This window comes from Triticum urartu, chromosome 6A (genome assembly GCF_056163025.1).
Source record: "Triticum urartu cultivar PI428250 chromosome 6A, HENAU_Tu73, whole genome shotgun sequence".
Lineage (NCBI taxonomy): Eukaryota > Viridiplantae > Streptophyta > Magnoliopsida > Poales > Poaceae > Triticum > Triticum urartu.
Window position 1 is genome coordinate 211,823,516 of NC_141878.1, and position 18,806 is coordinate 211,842,321.

General features: G+C 44.5%; 1 long non-coding RNA gene across 18 annotated transcripts; it reads right to left on the reverse strand.

Moving 5' to 3' along the window:
• Positions 1–1,535: 1,535 nt before the first annotated feature.
• On the reverse strand, positions 1,536–14,075 carry LOC125512277 (uncharacterized). Of its 18 annotated transcripts, none has more exons than XR_015607934.1 (13): positions 13,399–14,075; positions 13,203–13,319; positions 12,982–13,076; positions 12,258–12,478; positions 11,929–12,086; positions 11,539–11,836; positions 8,312–11,461; positions 8,141–8,217; positions 6,983–7,110; positions 6,852–6,888; positions 6,659–6,722; positions 2,886–3,023; positions 1,536–1,956 (listed from the first exon to the last, which is right to left on the reverse strand). It is a non-coding gene; the product is annotated as an uncharacterized LOC125512277 (long non-coding RNA). The 18 variants fall into 18 exon arrangements; XR_015607948.1 differs by lacking the exon at positions 6,659–6,722 and adding an exon at positions 7,210–7,676 and having other exon boundaries at positions 13,399–14,074; XR_015607933.1 differs by having other exon boundaries at positions 2,886–6,722.
• Positions 14,076–18,806: the final 4,731 nt, after the last annotated feature.

Below are 18,806 nucleotides of genomic sequence, written 5' to 3' on the forward strand. Positions count from 1 at the left end.
CCATGCATTTTTGGCTCCGTCCAACACCACCAACCTTCTCATCACATGTGAGGATCTCGTTGAAGTCACCCACACAAAGCCAAGGGCGTCCGTGCTGGTGTTGCTGGCCGAGGATCTTCAACAGCCTCCATGTCTCCGCCTTACGCTCCGATTCAGACTCTCCATAGATTCCTGTGAGCCTCCAAACTCTACCATCTTCCTCCGTAACATCCACGTCAACATGCCTTTGCCATACTTGTACTAGCGAATACCGTTTTGGGTCTGAGGCCATGGAACCTGTTGACGATTTTTTTTTCTTTGCGGGAACGTGTAGAGGAACTCTTTTGCTGGGTCGCTGCAGGCATTTTGCCAGCCGAGGACGGGACTGGTTGATTTGATTGGACCGAACTTCTTTTTTTTATCACGGTTGAACCCATTTTCTCTAAATGCTCATCTGCAACATGTTTATGGTAATACGTGATGGGCATGCACAACGGATTTCAATTAGAAGAGAAGGTCCATCTGGCTCGACAGTTCAACACGTCATGACGGAGGAGTCGGACCATCTGGCTCTAGTCATCAGTGTTTGGGAAGAGGCGGATAGAAGGCCAAACATCCAACGCAGGTTTCGGTATGAGGAGATGTGAACGAGGCATGACGCATATGAAGCAATGGTGCAAGAGGCGTGGGAGGCGGACGGCCACAAGGCTGGCTGCATGCAGGAGTTAATGCAAAAGTTGCGTCAGGTGTCGGGCTGCATGCAGCTGTGGGGCAAGGAGGTTTTTAGTTCTCTGCGTATCTATATCTACTAGTAGACTGCCCGTGGGTTGTCATGGGCTAACAAAAAATATGAAAAAGATAAATATGTTAACAAAAATGTATATCTATACCAATATAAAAAGACCCAAAGGGGCAGATTCAAACCATCTCGACCGTCAAATCATGTTATTTAGCAGTTCAAATCGCTTCAATGTTAAGCACCAGATACGTTTAACACTCTAATTACCCGCCATTGCTATTGGTTATAGACACGTTTTGACTCAATGATATCCCATGAAATCTGTCATGTAATTAATATCCTATCATTCCCGCGAAAAAAGTATTTGATATCTTACCAAATACCAACATGCAACAGATATATCTTACCTAATATAACATGCAACTAATATCCTATCTAATATAAACGTGTATTACACGTACATTATTACTAGTACAAAGAGAAATGTCATGTAGGAGTCATACATTGATATGAACTGATATGAATCAATGTTCTAAATAGCGGGGGCCCTCCATATCAGCTATTGTGACTGCTATAGACCGCTATACCCAGCTATTTTGCAAGTTTAGCGGGTTAATCCATTGTCCCTCGCTTATCAGCTATTGTGACGCTATAGACCGCTATACCCAGCTATTTTGCAAGTTTGGCAGGTTATGCCATTGTCTCTCGCTGATCAAACCGTTATAGACACGCTATAGCTGGCCTATAGCGGGCTATTTAAAACTTTGATATGAATAGTCATTAAATATCAATTCAGCACAACTGACAATCTATCATCTGCTCCAAAATTAACACATGTGCTTATCATACATCAATCTATTCAGGAGTGTTACATTATCAGACAATTTGTTGAGCACATGGTAGCTATATAAATAGTCCAGATCTCGTTCATGTTGACAGAAATTAGCAATGCTCACAGCTACATACGAAATCGGCCTGAGACAATTTTCTAGCTTCTTTCTATTTTTACAGTGTCACATGCAGAATTTCCAAAGATTGAACTTCTTAATAATGACGTGCCTTCACGTCCATGTAGGAACTTTATGGTCGATCCGGCCAATAAATTGCTCCGATGCTGGCGAGAAATCTTCCATTCGAGCTTCCATCGCCCCTCCGCCGCACAGATCTGGCAATCTCCACTCACTCCCCTCATAGGCGGCAACTGCTTGATATGTTAAGACACTCATTGCCGTCCCCACCTACTCCCCTCATAGGAACATTGAACCGTAAAAACATTATCAGCGTATTAGGCTTCCATCATGAGTTATATCTTCGCTTCTATGAACACATCAAGACATAAAACTTTTGTGTTTGGTAAGAAAATTAAGCAGATATGAAGGTAAAATGAAATCATCAATATAATTCCCGCATATACTACTACATGGAACAGACATGAAATGTCGTGGAAACTGCTGAAACTTACTTTTCTAGAACATAGAAAACAACAATACAAACTGTTCACTGCTGACTTGCACATACTTCGCAATTAGCAAACACGCTTCATCAAGTATGTAGATGCGGCGAACAGGAGCACATACTTGGACAGAGCATACCGCATGGGGGCGAGGCTCCAGACCAACACTCCCCCAACCCTCCAATTTTATTGGAGTACTTTGTATCTCATATATAGGTGCCGTTTATTCACACGTGTAGTACTATTTTTCGTTGACACGGATGATATCTTAAATAAAACTTCCTAGCCTATTACCTGAGATAAGATCCTTTTGTTCACATGTGCCAGGTACTTGCTTCTCACAAAATACAAAATCTGGAAGTAACTAAATTGTTGCATTTTATCAAGTTTATCTTCTTGGCAAATGGAAGCAAGCTGAGTATCAGGAGTGACACAAGAAATCAACAGCAGTACGTAAACCAAGACCTCAGGTAGGGGAGTGTTTCTGTCCGAGTACACGTACAAATCTCTCAGGAGAATATTGCAGTGAGGTAAGCAAATAACAAATTATAAAGTTGACAAGCATGTTGGTTGATATTAAAAGAGAGTAATAAATAAACCAAGAAGTGACACTATTCTATGGTGTACCTAATCAAAGTTTCCCCTTAATTTATATATGTAACTGTAGAAAAATATTGACATCCACAAGAGATTACAAAAAGCAACAGGTCATACCTACATGTATTTGATTGGTTTCCCTGTTTTATTCACCTTCCCATTCTCCGCTAATCCTTCCTTCAAGTCTCCATCTTCTGACTGAATTTAATCAGATATGCAGCTCATGGATCCTCCTTTTCTTCCCCTACAAATTCACTGGTATCCAAGCAGCTCCATGCATGATAATGAAATAAACCAGAAGATATACTGGTAATACTATGAGAAAAGATTGTGGCTGTTCTACACCCATGGACATTGCACCCCAGGTACACACACAATCAAGAAAAAAAAATCAAAAAAATCTGAAACTTTGCAGAATAATGACATGGCGCTTGCAGAATTATGAGCAAATGTTTTAGGTGCTTGCAAAATTATGTGGCCAAATGACATCTGAAGAGCTCTGTACAAAAAAAAAATCAAAGATTGTGCTCAAATATAAAATCTGAAACGTGGGTGCAGAGCAAGAGTTTGTATTTCATTTCATATGGAGATCATTCGATGTTATTTGGTGACCAAACTTTGAAAGTTTGTAAAACATTTTCTTATAATCAATTCCACGAAGTTTCAGATTTTTTTTATTGTTCAGTCTACAACTTTTCTTCTCCCTCCTCTATTTATTCAGCGATTACAATGCTAACTGAAAAACAGAAAAGCATGACATATCCGAGTTGTGAGTGCCGCCATCCTAGAACTCCTTGCACACCTCTCTGCATCGTCGCCGTGACCGTTGTGCCGTGCCATCCCATGATCCAATCATTGCGACGATCTATCCTAACAATCTAGGACATCGTCACAACTTGGTTTGTTTCTGCTAAAGTTTAACTGAAGAAAAAAAGCTGACGAAACTGAGTTCAAACAACTACAGCTACGACTCTAACAAAACTGAATTTTCTGAATATTCCGACAGCAGCTGTTAACCCAGTAATCACAAGACCACCTTTCTAAGAAAATCAGGGTCCCAATAGACAAAAGCAAGCATGGAGACGAAGCTTAAATTTTAGAGGGACAACCCATACGTCTACCAGTGTTATACTATTATCAAATAGCAAAATTATGATGAAATTTGATTTCAATGTAGAAGCATATATATAGATTATTTAAAAACATGGCATCGCTATTGCGCATAGTTGAATGTAAGGTGGATTGGGTAAATCTCATGATATACTTCAGCCCATGGCCCATGTAGCCCCTTGTAGAGACCATTCATGGAGGGTCAAAATTCAACTTGTCGTTGAGCAGTCTTGGAACATGTTTAAGGTATACACATGCAAGGCTGCCAAGCCCCAGCAAGACTTCCATGGCGCTGCTGTCAAGAAACGTGCCATCAGGGTCTGACACATGTTTCAGGAAGCAAGTGCTCATTTCTTTGCCAGGAAATTTATTTGATAGAAGCTCTATGCTGTAATAACTTTTGTTGCCTTGCCCTGAAACCGTTTCTTCTGTAGGGGCATAAATTGCAGTAAACTAAGATATGACACTCTTTACATGTAAGTGGTAGATTGCATAATCATATAAAGTATAGAAGAATTGAAGGTTAATGGACTTACATTGCCCTAGCAAAAATGTGTGCAAAACAGGAAACACAACCTGCTCAATTTTACTTAAAAATGAAGCAAAACAAAAATAGTTGTGATCCCAAGGCCAAAAGGCAATTTAAAAAATGGCATCTTAATAGCATAATATCGCTTACGAACATCTAATAGAGTAGAAACAGGTAGTTCGAAGGAACAATCTATATTTTTGTAGATTAATGAAATCACCGGTGCTCCTATGTAACAATTCTGAATTCAAAACCATATTGGAAAAGACACTTTGCCAAAATAAGGAGTAGTACTTAAATTCTCTATCTAAACACATGCACTTGGGATATAGCTCGCCATTGCTAAACACACACGCACCTGTAAACGCACGGGCATCCAGATAACAAAGATATGTCTTTTTTTCACAAAACAAATATTTCTCGCTTTCTCAATTGTAACCAAAGTTTCAGATCACGAGCGAAAACAGCGCGATCACGGCGCTATCGCGTGCTGGAAGCCTTCCCGCGAGGCGATCCCTTAAAAAACGCGATCTGCTGCTAACCGCATGATCACGCGCGAAACGACGCTATTTGACTTTGCTGTCGCTGCAAATTTGCGGTTATGGGCCGAAAGACTGAAACACAAGGCCCTAACAGACCAGAAACGGCCCAAATTTCACGATGGTATATAGCACCTCCTCCAGAAAACCTAGCTCGTGTCCCCCCATTCCCTTCTCTCACTCCCATCAAAAAGTTTGCGGCGGCTGCGCCGTTCTTCCCACCAGCGCCGACTGATGCTTCCTTGGAAGCCAGATTCGAATGCGGGGGAGGTGGAAAGGCGACCGACGACGAGGGGCCTCTGCACGCCGCCGCCTCTGCGACCACGATGACATCTTAGTCTCACTCTCACACGGTTCCAGCAGCCGGGGCAACCACATCGCCAGGAGGTACATGAGTCCTCCGATTCCATAGTTCATTGGTAGAATATTCAGACTTGTTTGTTGATTCAGATTGTAGGCTCTGGGAGGGATTCAGATTTGTTTGTTGATTGGAAGAAGAAGAAGATGATCCCTGTTACTCCTCAAGAAGATCTGCTCTCTGCTTCCTCTGCTTCAGAAAGTGACGACGACAACGAGGACACCGACATGAGTTCTGGTTCTGTCATGTGAGCTTGTGGGTTTCTCTATTAAGTTCCTTTTGGCGCTCATGATTCTATCCTTTCCTGTGTGCTTTTGACAAATGAATTCTGAAAACTTTGTGATGCATATAATGGACTATGGACATGCTGCTGTTGTTACTGAACGTAAGCGCCGAACTGTTGATGTTATGCTTGATGCAACTCTTGAATTTGTATTTCTATTTATCTGTTGAACTGCTGCAGATCTCTACTATACTTGTTATGTTCGAATTTATTTTGAGAATCCTTTTTTTCTACTGAAAATACCCTGTTTTCTGAGAAAAACATGCACATGTATTAGTATGGATGTGTGATATACATGTGCAAATACTGTAGCCGCGAAATGGGTTAGCGGCCGCTATAGCCGGCGATAGCGGCTGTAGCGTTGGCACAGAGCCAGCCGCTAAATGCCTTAATCCGCGATCTGAAACCTTGATTGTAACTACATTTACAAATGTAGAAGAAAAAGTGGGAGAAATACTGAAGATACTACAGTACAAGGATATTAGTGGTAGCACCGGCGGAGCTCTCGGTAGGGCGAGGCAGGGTGTCCGCCCAACCTTTATTTCCGGCAAACACGCTCGATCGACGGATGACAGGTGCAATAAGTCAATGAAAGGAAGAGTTCTCTTTGATGTTGGGTCGTGACTTGTGAGAAGGCTCCTTATTTGGGTCATGCCCTTGCCTGATGGCTGCACACACGTCACACACATGACGTACCGAACCAGTCATCACAAAGGTACGAACAGGAACAGCAGAACACAAACCACCAGCCCTGGCGCATGCCACGCGCGAACCCCAGCAGGCTAGCGGCTAGCAGCAGGCAGCAGGAGCGCTGGTGCCAGAGGCCAAGGTGGACGGTGAAGACGCACGCCCTGGCGCTAGAGGCTAGCAGCGAGGAAGTCTCACGTGCTGTAGTCTCGGCTGACCTACCTCAAAAAAATTTGGTCCTCCGCCACTGATGAGCGGTAGCATGCTGACTAAACAGCTCAAGAAATTCTAGTCCATTTTACCGGCATCTAAAACAGTAGTATTTGCCTATATCTTTTTTTTTCCTGTTTATAACAATAGGAATTGTGAACGTATAGTCTTTACCTTGGCTTTAAATATCCTGCGGCCATCAAACCCACTGCATATGTCTCAGTAGAACAACAATACACTACAGAAGAGTACTCTTGTATTATCTACTTAATCTAAAAACCATTCGATCTTCACTAAAACTGCTTTCTGAACTCCATTAATGTCATAACAAAAAGTCATGAGGGCGAACGAACCATGATGTGCTTACCATGGCAAAGAAGATGTCACGATAAGGCAAGCAAGATCTGAATTAGAAAGAACCCATCACGTACTGAAAATTCTTGAGTGTGAGAGCACACCTGCCACACACACGGGTAACGAAGATTGAGATCGACGCACCTGTGATGGCGTCCTCTATGGAGCCGATATTCCGGTCGTTGGACCTCGACGCGACCTTGTACGCCACCTGCTCTTCCAAATGAGATATCCCTCACGCCACCCCGCTGCAAATCGACCGCCCACCTAGCCTGTTACATGTGAAAAAAAGCTATGAGTGTGTCAATTCCTGTAGTATCTCTCAATATACAAGCAGCACTACATGTCTTTGCTTATGAAGTTATAAACACCTTTGTATTCGCTAAAAGATGATCATGATATTTCTATGACAGCTCAAAGTGCTGCCCGGCTGAGTGATGGCTGAGCTTGACCGGCGCGCCTCCAACAGTACCAGCGTCCAGACCTACACCTACCTCAGTGTGCCGGTTATCGGCAGAACCATCTCCCTCTACACGCCTTCCGCGGAAACACCGACGACCAATGGTTCAGATACCGGATCAAGAAGTACTGCTGGTCTCCATCATGTCGCTGCTGGGCTCGTGTTCGGTGCTGCTGGTGGGACAGTGGAAACTGTTTCATATTCAGCACCAACGGAGACATTTTGATGCAGACAAGTATGATGACAGTGGACAGGCAACATGGAGCCAGCAATTTGATGAGCATTTTTTACGGCCGCACTCCACTTTTCCATGTCTCTGCACTTCTCATTCTTGTTCCCACGTCCATATGGAGATCGTGGTTACCGGGTTGGGGTCTCCTACAAAAAAAAGAGTGAAAATGCATGCTACCATGAATACTGTCTTCAGTACAGAAAAGAACAAGCCTAATCCTTGTACATGCTATGGTGTCTTCCCAGGGCAAAGTTTATGCGCGAGCATCCATAACCGAGGTTAAACTGACCTACATAGTTGTCAATCAGCCCTGGGCGCTCTCAACTATAAGCTGAGGCTGCTTGACCAACTACATATTTCTCAGTCTTACAATTGATTGAAGTTTTAATAATATAACCACATTTTAGCCAAAATTCTGAACGGGATCTCAAAGTCCATCTGCTTGAAGCACACATGAAGGCAAAGTAGAACATGAAAAATAAGACACAAGGAATCAGGACAACCCTATCAATTTTGTCCGCATCAAGGACAAGGAGGGTTGCAACGACCAAGATCAGATGCTTTGAAGGCATGCAAGAGCTGTAGGGGTGAAAAGGGAACATGCTCATACCTGGTTTGAGAGTATCACCATCTGCCTGAGCCTTCTTCAACTCTGGTCATGGCCTGATTGAGCCTACTTTTCTTCATCTACATACAAAAGAGAAGAAATGGTTTGTTTACTTCAAGTGGTTGAATGAAAGATTAGAGAAAGGAATGAGGAGGCAGCCTCGATTGTGAAGACCTGTGGCAGGAATGGGGGCGGAGCGTGCTCATCAGTTGTCATGGCCATGCTGGCGGCGTGTGGGGATCCGAGGCGATGGCGGCGTCCTGGTGATCCGAGGCGACGGCGGCGGCGGCGTCCTGCCAGATCAAGGCAATTAAAACTATCACCAGATCATGAGTGTGTAAGACAATATATATGCTGTGTTAAACTGTAATTTTTCATGGCTTGCGAGCAATTCGCAGAACATCCATCGAACATTGCCATGGAGTTAGATATCTCCTACACCGTCGATTTTTTAAATTTCATACTACCACCTCCAATTGATGATTCAGGCCCTGTTTGATAGCTCTGTATTTTCTAAGTATTTTGGAAATACTACAGTTTTTAGGATTACCATGGTTTTAGGCCCTGTTTGATAACAAAGTATTTTCTAAGTATTTTAAGAATACTGCAGTTTTTAAGATTACCATAGTTTTATTTGCAATGAGTTGTTTGGTTGCCTCTGATAATTGTGGTTTTCAAACTGCAGTATTTGCTAAACTGTAGTTTTTTCTCTGCATAAAAAAAAGAGCCCAAGACCTCTTTTTTTAAAACAGAGCAGCTGGAAAGAAGGGATGGGACGTCCTTATCGATCTTCTTCGCTCGATCTAAAACAGAGCCATCGCTCCCACGCCGCCGCCGTCGCCTTTGGAGATATCTCCCTCGGCCCCTTCCTCTGCAGTCTGCACGGCTGTGCCTTTCCTAACTATGGATGTCGTGCAGCTCCGCTCGAACTGTTCGTCTAGACTGCTAGCTGGATCTCTATGCTTATTAATTCAACTCCGCTCGAGCTGTTCGTATAGTCTGCTAGCTGGATCCCAATGCTTGTTAATTGAAGACTGCTCGAGCTGTTCGTCTAGTCTGCTAGCAGTCTTATCCAGGACTTGTATACATGTCTTTAGAATCAGATAGGTTCACTGTCCGACCTTGTATAGAATATGGTTTTGCTAGTTGCTGGTTAGCTGAATATTTGCTCTGGATCAGTCCCATTTTTAAACAATTGCTTTGGATAAGTCCAGTCATGAACTTGTATATGCATGAACAAATGACATACTAGATACTACTGGAGATGCAGGCCTAGAGCCTTGAATTCAAACTCCTCCCAAAGTTGGCTTTTAATGCAAATAAGAAACTCAGCTGCGGGTTTCTCTTGCCTTATTTATGCATAAATTTCAAACTGTAAGCACTGGGAATTGTTTGGTGATGGCACTATTATTTGTTCTCTCAGAAGTTGATTTGTGGAATAAGTCAGAGATTTTTTGGTTTCATGTTGTATCCTTATCAATTTTCCTGATGTTTGTTTTGATTCGAACACTTAAATTGATGCATTTTGTTTTCCATTTGCAGACAAAAAAACACGAGCATCATGGACCACTGCTCAACTTGACCTGCTCGTTTCTATGATGAAAGAGTATGCAGATGCTGCTAAATTTCGTGATCAGAATGTATACGGCTTCGATGATGGCCAACTCATCATCTTTTCAGTGTTTACGCTTCAAAAAATCCCCCCACATTGATGGAGCAACTAGGATGACTTACAGAGGATAGAGACGATCCAAATATCAAGTGAATGTGCCGAGCGTGGCCGCGCGATTCCAGTCCTGGCGCAGCTCTTCGTGCCCCTCGACAGTGACGGATGACTGGCCAACTACGCCACGTGGTGGGTCGCCACCTCCACGTGTAGCTCGGCTGCGCCTCAATGGTGACGCAATGAAGGCCAAGCCTCTCCGTCTGTGTGTAGCTTCACCACCAGATGAGTCACAGGTGAGGCCGTGCCTTGGGCGGTCTTTTTTGTATACACAAGATACCCGTTCGGTTGTTATGCAGGCTGATGGTTAGGGATATCCAGCTAGCTAGCTACAAAAGCTCAACAGAAATAGTATTCAACCGGTCAGCCGCTTGCACTGCTAACAGCTAGGTAGCGTGTTTGAACGCAACGGCTAGGCTAGACAACAATACTGTGTTTTGCGGCAACAACCAAACAGGTCACAGTAATCTCAATACTTCAATATACTTTGGTATATTAAAACTGTGGTATCTTGTACCCACTAACAAAAATACTGTGGTTTTCAATACTTTGATTTTTCTAATAATTTGCTACCAAACATAGCCTTAATTACTTTGAGGCCCTGTTTGATAGCAAAGTATTTTTTAAGTATTCTTAGAATACTGCAGTTTTTTTTACTTACCATGGTTTTATTTACAGTGACCTGTTTGGTTGGCCCTGTTTGATAGCAAAGTATTTTCTAAGTATTTTAAGAATACTACAGTTTTTCCAAATATCATAGTTTTATTTACTCTGACCTGTTTGGTTAGCACTAAATATTGTGTTATTAAAACTAGAGTATTCTCGAAACTGTAGTAATTTCTCTGCATAAAAAAAAGAACCCTGGACCTCTTTTTTCAAAACAGAGCAAGGGAAAGAAACGAGCTAGCTAGGCTGGGTACATACGTACCTTGTGGTGGATGGTTGGTACGTACCTTGCCTGTTCAGTTTTTGTATTCTCCTGTTCTTATGCACGCGTATGGTAAGGTAAGGGCCACCTAGCTAGCTGCCGGGAATAACGCACCAGAAATTGTAAAGAAGCCAGCTAGGCGTGTTTACCCTGCTAACGGTAAGCTATATGCTAGCTAGCTGCATGTGCATGGCAGATAAGTCGAATGCAACAGAAAAAATATTCGAACGGCCAGCTAGCTGTGCTTGTTTGCACTGCTAACACAATGGCTAGACAACAAAATTCACAGTGGTGTGCGACAACAACCAAACAGGTTCTATGTATTGTGAATACTTCAAAATATTGTGTTTTGATGAAACCATGGTATCTCATACCTACTGGCAAAATTACTTCAGTTTTGGATACTTCAGTTTATTTCACCATTTGCTAGTATTTCCAATACTGTGGTAAATTCTCTGTATAAAAAAAGAACCCTTGTCTTCTTCTTTTTTTAAAACAGAGCAAGCGAAAGAAAAGAACCCGTCGCTGGCTATTCTCAGCAGACTCGTCTCGCTATCGAGCCATAGCCTCTGCCGCCGCCGCCACCGTCCAAAAGTGTCGACCATTTCCAGAGCCACAGAAAGGCTGGTATCTTGGTCCACATCGAACGGGAACTCGGCATTCTTAAAACAACCTGAAACAATTTGACGTGTCGGTGTAGGATGAAGTATCAAGTTCATCGAAAAGAGGTTTCTTGGGTGCTCTACTTACCACTGGGATCAGGAAATCTTAGCGATAAATTAACATGGTCGGTGACATGCATGTCGCCTTTTAGTGAGAATTCACCCTTCCATAGCATGAAACTGGCAGACTGCCGCCCATCTTTAGTCACACTCGAGACCAGGGAGACTGAAATAGGAGGCGCTGGGATAGGCTTGTCTTTCTGGAGGAAACAGTTCTTCAAGAGCTCATTTGCACAAAGTCTTTCAGCTGCCGGAGCCAAACAGATTTCTATGAAACCTCTTACTTCTGCATCTTCAACCTTGGATAGCACAGCTGGTTTTATACCCTATATAAAAAAGCATTGGAAGAAAATCAGTTGTTGTTTGATAGATAATCTTTCAAAAAGGATGGGTACTTTGTGGACCCCAAAGCACTTACTTCACAAATTTTCTTGTATATCCATGGCTTGCCTTCGCATTCACTGTATGGTTATTCACATGTCACCATTTCAAGCATGCACATCCCAAATGAATATATATCCACCAACTCGTTGTAATTCCCAGTGAAGAGTTCTGGTGCCATAAACTCTAATGTGCCTGCATTTTGATGACACAACTCTTGTTAGTACAAACCTTCCTAAAAATGTTATTTCTAAGACAAAGTACGCTGTGAGTGTGTCGTATCATTAAGAGTAAATCTACTGTAAACAGAATATATGTATACATTTCACACATCTGTAGCTGTTAGAAAAACACAATTCCACACACCTTCGATACTTCTCGTTTTCCGTTGATGCAAAAATGTCGCCAGACCAAAGTCGCCAATCTTCACTTGTCCATCATGACCGTTTATGAATATGTTGTCACACTTTAAATCCCTATGAATAATGGATGGTTCCTGACTCCGAAGATATTCCAGCCCTGTCAATATCTGTATTGCCCACCCTCTCATAGCCTTCATACCAACTTTATTGTGCTTCTTACGGAACCTGGTTATCATTCCAAATTGCAATGATCAGAATGTACTGAATGAAAGGGCGATAAGAGTGAACTCTATGCATGGTTAAATTTCAATCAAACTTTCTCCACACAACAACAGACTCCGGCATGGTTGGTTACTAAGAAACCAATTCAATAAAGTACATCAACTTATAAACAGAAAGGGTAATCCATAACAGAATCAGGCAAAGCATTACGAACGAGGCGGACTGGAGTTTATATGCACATGACCTACATGTACGGGAATGTTTTCATTAGCATGCCTAGTCTAGAACATAAAAGGTGCAAGCCCATCCCTTTGCCGTAAGCATTCAAAATAACAAGCCTACTGTTCAACATTTTCTCCAGTAAAATACAGGTTGCCAGGCAGGTCATACTAACTCCACGGGTTACAAAATATACAGGCAATCCAATGATATAAACATCAAGAAGAAATCCTTAACGGGAAAGCAAGAAGGAATCGACCGATCTGGGACAATTCGAAGCAGCAGACCTTAACGGGGTTGAAGCAGCAGCCTTCCCCTCGTGCTCATCATCGCCTCCATGGCCTGCACACAGCCACCACCGTCACTCGGCCTGCTGCTGCTGCTGCTAAAACAACAACAACAGCAACCACCACCAATTAGCCTAGTAAATCCAAAAATCCAATTGTGATGAAAAAACATGTCCACATCATGTGACTGCTGCAAACTGGACCCTTTTTTCGATACGCACATGGCTGCTGCAATACAATCACACACAAAAAAGACATCTTGTAGTAGGAGGCAGGGAGGGTTGGAGCAGAGCATCTTCTCCATGGACCTCCTCTCTCTCCCACATGCCCTTGAATTCCTTGACACAATACAAGCAGACATCAGATGTTGGAGATGAAGAAGAAGACAAGGGTAGGGGAGGAGGGATTGGTACCTACCCTGGTCGAGGGGAGTTTCATCTCCATGGCATCGCACGGAGGGAAGCTCGACGATGGCGGGCGTCCTTGGAGGTTGAGGAAGAACCGGTCGTCCTCGAGCAGGACAAATTCATCCAGGAGACAGAGCTGCGCGTGGGGGCTGGGTAGACATCGGAGATGAACCGCCAGAAACCCGGAGTTGGAGGCGACTGAAGCCCTTGCCACCGGGGAGCGGCGAATCCAGCCGGATGGGTGGACGCAGCGGCGCGAGGCGAGCACAGGAGGAGTGTGATGCGCGCCGTCGGAATCAACCGGCCGAGATCTAGATGGGGCGGCGGAGAGAGAGTTGGGTGAGTGGGTGCGGGTGCGTGGAGAGGGCGGCGGTGGTTGGGTGGCGCCCGCGGAGGAGTGGTGAGGGGGCGTGACACCGGCGGCGGCGTATGGAACCCTAGCCCAGGTCCGCAATGAAGGCGGCGCCTCGTCTCGTTCCTCGGCGGCGGCGGCTCGTCTCGGATCGGCGGCATTCCAGGGATCCGCGAGCGCGAGGGCGGCGGCGAAGGTATGGATGCGAGTGCGAGGGCAGCGGTGACCTGGAAGCGGCGGCTCCTCTCGTTCCCCGGCGGCGGCGGCGGCTCCTTTCGGGGCTGGGGTGTCGTTTGAGAGATGCAGCAAATCGAGATCTGATGAGCCTCGTTTTCTTACGTGCGGCCTGAGATAGGAAAGAAAACCAGACAAAAAAAACGACGAAAAAAAATCTACGAGAAAAAACCGAACGAAAATGGTGGGACGAGAATAAACCCGAAACGGATACTACCAACTGAGACATTAAGAGTAGAGATACCAATATAAAAAGACCCAAAGGGGCAGATCCAATTAATCTCGGCCATCGAACTAAGTTAATCCAACGACTTAGACTACTCCAATGGCGAGCGTTAAACATGTTTAACGTGTAATTAATATCATACAAAATATTGCATTAATCATAGATTAACACATAAATAATAACATACCTAATATTCGCATGCAAATAATATATTCCAAAATATTAACGTGCGTTGCACGTGCGCATTTACTAGTACAAATTAAACAACTCAAAGCCAGCATGCAAGAGATTAAAAAAAAATGAACCAACACCAGGGCGCATACCAAGGTTACGTGAAGTGAGCAATCAGCTGCATGAGCTCTATCTACGTGAAGAAATAATGCAAAGACAGCAGTCCAGAGTAGACTAGCTGCGGGCAGATGATAAAATGTTTGCATCGGTCGGATGGATCCAGATGTTCGGATGATGAGGGCATGCGTGTGATGGCGAGGGACTTTTATGTTGAGCTGTTCACGTTGCAAGGAGCATCTAATATGGAAAGAATCTTAGACAATTCGGTTTGTGTGACGGATAATATGAATAACGAGCTCGGAGCTCCTATTGCTGATGACGAGATCGAGAGAGCCCTCTTCCAGGTGGGGCCTACCAAGGCTCCGGGGCAAGATGGGCTACCGGCACTTTTCTACCAACGACACTGGTCTTTGGTAAAGGAGAAAGTATGCAAGGCTGTGAGGGAGTTCTTGGGTGGAGGGGAGATTCCGGAAGGGTTTAATGACACTATCATAGTCTTGGCCCCGATGACAAAATCATCGAATTTGATGTCTCAATTCAGGCCCATTAGCCTAATGTAATGTTCTTTATAAAATTGCAGCAAAGTGTTGGGGAACACAGTAATTTCAAAAAAAAATCTGCGCACACGCAAGATTTATCCATGTATCTGGTGATGCACAGCAAACGAGAGGGGAGAGTGTTGTCCATGTATCCTCGTAGACCGTAAGCAGAAGTGTTATGACAACGCGGTTGATGTAGTCGTACGTCTTCACGATCGACCGATTCTAGTACCGAAAGTACGGCACCTCCGCGATCTGCACACGTTCGGCTCGGTGACGTCCCACAAACTCACGATCCAGCTGAGTGTCGAATGAGAGCTTCGTCAACACGACGACGTGATGACGGTGATGATGATGCTACCGGAACAGGGCTTCGCCTAAGCACCGCTACGGTATGCCCGAGGTGGATTATGATGGAGGGGGGCACCGCACACGGCTAAGAAATCAATGATCAACTTGTGTCTATGGGGTGCCCCCCTCCCCCGTATATAAAGGAGTGGAGAAGGGGGAGGGCCGGCCCTCTACTATGGCGCGCCCTGGGGAATCCTACTCCCATCGGGAGTAGGATTCCCCCCTTCTGTTGGGGAACATAGTAATTTCAAAAAAATTCTACGCACACGCAAGATCATGGTGATGCATAGCAACGAGAGAGGAGAGTGTTTGTCTATGTACCCTCGTAGACCGGCAACGGAAGCGTTGACACAACGTAGAGGAAGTAGTCGTACGTTTTCCCGATCCGACCGATCCAAGTACCGAACGTACGGCATCTCCGAGTTCTACACATGTTCAACTCAGTGACGTCCCTCGAGTTCTGATCCAGCAAAGTGTTGAGGGAGAGTTTCGTCAGCACGACGACATGATGACGGTGATGATGTTCTACCGACACAGGGCTTCGCCTAAGCACCGCTACGATATGACCGAGGTGGAATATGGTGGAAGGGGGCACCGCACACGACTAAGGAACGATCACGAAGATCAACTTGTGTGTCTATGGGGTGCCCCCCACCCCCCCGCTACGATATGACCGAGGTGGAATATGGTGGAAGGGGGCACCGCACACGACTAAGGAACGATCACGAAGATCAACTTGTGTGTCTATGGGGTGCCCCCCACCCCCGTATATAAAAGGAGTGGAGGAGGGGGAGAGGGCCGGCCCCTATGGCGCGCCCTGGAGGAGTCCTACTCCCACCGGGAGTAGGATTCCTTCCTTCCCTAGTTGGAGTAGGAGAGGAAGGAAAGGAGGAGTAGGAGAAAAGGAAAGGGGGGCCGCACCCCCCAAACCTTCTCCAATTCGGCCTCCTGCCCAAAGGGGGCGCACCAGCCCCTTGTGGGCTGGTGTGCTTCCTTCTTATGGCCCATAAGGCCCATAACTTCTCCCGGGGGGTTCCGGTAACCTCCCGGTACTCCGGAAAAATGCCTGAACCACTTGGAACCCTTCCGATGTCCAAACATAGTCATCCAATATATCAATTTTTACGTATCGACCATTTAGAGACTCCTCGTCATATCCCCGATCTCATCCGGGACTCTGAACAACCTTCGGTACATCAAAACACAAAAACTCTTATTACGATGTCACCGAACTTTAAGCATGCGGGCCCTACGGGTTCGAGAACTATGTAGACATGACCAAGACACGTCTCCGGTCAATAACCAATAGCGGAACCTGGATGCTCATATTGGCTCCCACATATTCTACGAAGATCTTTATCGGTCAAACCGCATAACAACATACGTTGTTCCCTTTGTCATCGGTATGTTACTTGCCCGAGATTCGATCGTCGGTATCTCAATACCTAGTTCAATCTCGTTACCGGCAAGTCTCTTTACTTGTTCCGTAACACATCATCTCGCAACTAACTCATTAGTTGCAATGCTTGCAAGGCTTATAGTGATGTGCATTACCGAGTGGGCCCAGAGATACCTCTCCGACAATTGGAGTGACAAATCCTAATCTCGAAATACGCCAACCCAACAAGAACCTTCGGAGACACCTGTAGAGCACCTTTATAATCACCCAGTTACGTTGTGACGTTTGGTAGCACACAAAGTGTTCCTCCGGTAAACGGGAGTTGCATAATCTCATAGTCATAGGAACATGTATAAGTCATGAAGAAAGCAATAGCAATAAACTAAACGATCAAGTGCTATGCTAACGGAATGGGTCAAGTCAATCACATAATTCTCCTAATGATGTGATCCCGTTAATCAAATGACAACTCTTTGTCTATGGCTAGGAAACATAACCATCTTTGATAAACGAGCTAGTCAAGTAGAGGCATACCAGTGACACTCTGTTTGTCTACGTATTCACACATGCATCATGTTTCCGGTTAATACAATTCTAGCATGAATAATAAACATTTATCATGATATAAGGAAATAAATAATAACTTTATTATTGCCTCTAGGGCATATTTCCTTCACCTTCCATGTACTAGGAGTAGGAGAGAAGAAAAGGGAAGAGAGAAGAGAAGGAAGGAGGGGGCGCCGCCCCTCCCCCCTAGTCCAATTCAGACTAGGCCTTGGGGGTCGCGTAGCCTGCTCTAGGCATCTCCTCCCTCTCTCCCGTAAAGCCCATTAGGGCCCATATACTCCCCGAGGGGGTTCCGGTAACCCCCGATACTCCGGTTAATGCCCAAACTTACCCGAAACCACTCCGATGTCCACACATAGTCACCCAATATATCGATCTTTATGTCTCGACCATTTCAAGACTCCTCGTCATGTTCGTGATCATATCCGGGACTCCGAACAACCTTCGGTACATCAAAACATATAAACTCATAATACCGATCGTCACCGAACGTTAAGTGTGCGGACCCTAAGGGTTCGAGAACTATGTAGACATGACCGAGACACATCTCTGGTTAATAACCAATAGCGGAACCTGGATGTTCATATTGGCTCCCACATATTCTACGAAGATCTTTATCGGTCAAACCGCATAACAATATACGTTGTTCCCTTTGTCATCGGTATGTTACTTGCCCGAGATTCGATCGTCGATATCTCAATACCTAGTTCAATCTCGTTAGCGGCAAGTCTCTTTACTCGTTCCGTAATGTTACATCCCGTAACTAACTCATTAGCTACATTGCTTGCAAGGCTTATAGTGATGTACATTACCGAGAGGGCCCAGAGATACCTCTCCGACAATCAGAGTGACAAATCCTAATATCGATTTATGCCAACTCAACAAACACCATCGGAGACACCCGTGGAGCACCTTTATAATCACAAAGTTACGTTGTGACGTTTGGTAGCACACAAAGTGTTCCTCCGGTATTCGGGAGTTGCATGATCTCATAGTCATAGGAACATGTATAAGTTATGGAGAAAGCAATAGCAACAAACTAAATGATCATCGTGCTAAGCTAACGGATGGGTCAAGTCAATCACATCATTCTCTAATGATGTGATCCCATTAATCAAATGACAACTCATGTCTATGGTCGGGAAACATAACCATCATTGATTCAACGAGCTAGTCAAGTAGAGGCATACTAGTGACACTCTATTTGTCTATGTATTCACACATGTACTAAGTTTCCGGTTAATACAATTCTAGCATGAATAATAAACATTTATCATGATATACAAAAAATATAAATAACAACTTTATTATTGCCTCTAGGGCATATTTCCTTCACAAAGGTGTTGGCTAATAGGTTGAAAAAGAGTCTGCCGGTTATGATCTCTGAAGAGCAAAGTGTGTTTGTCTCGGGGAGACTGATTACAGATAATGTTCTTGTGGCCTATGAATGTGTGCACGC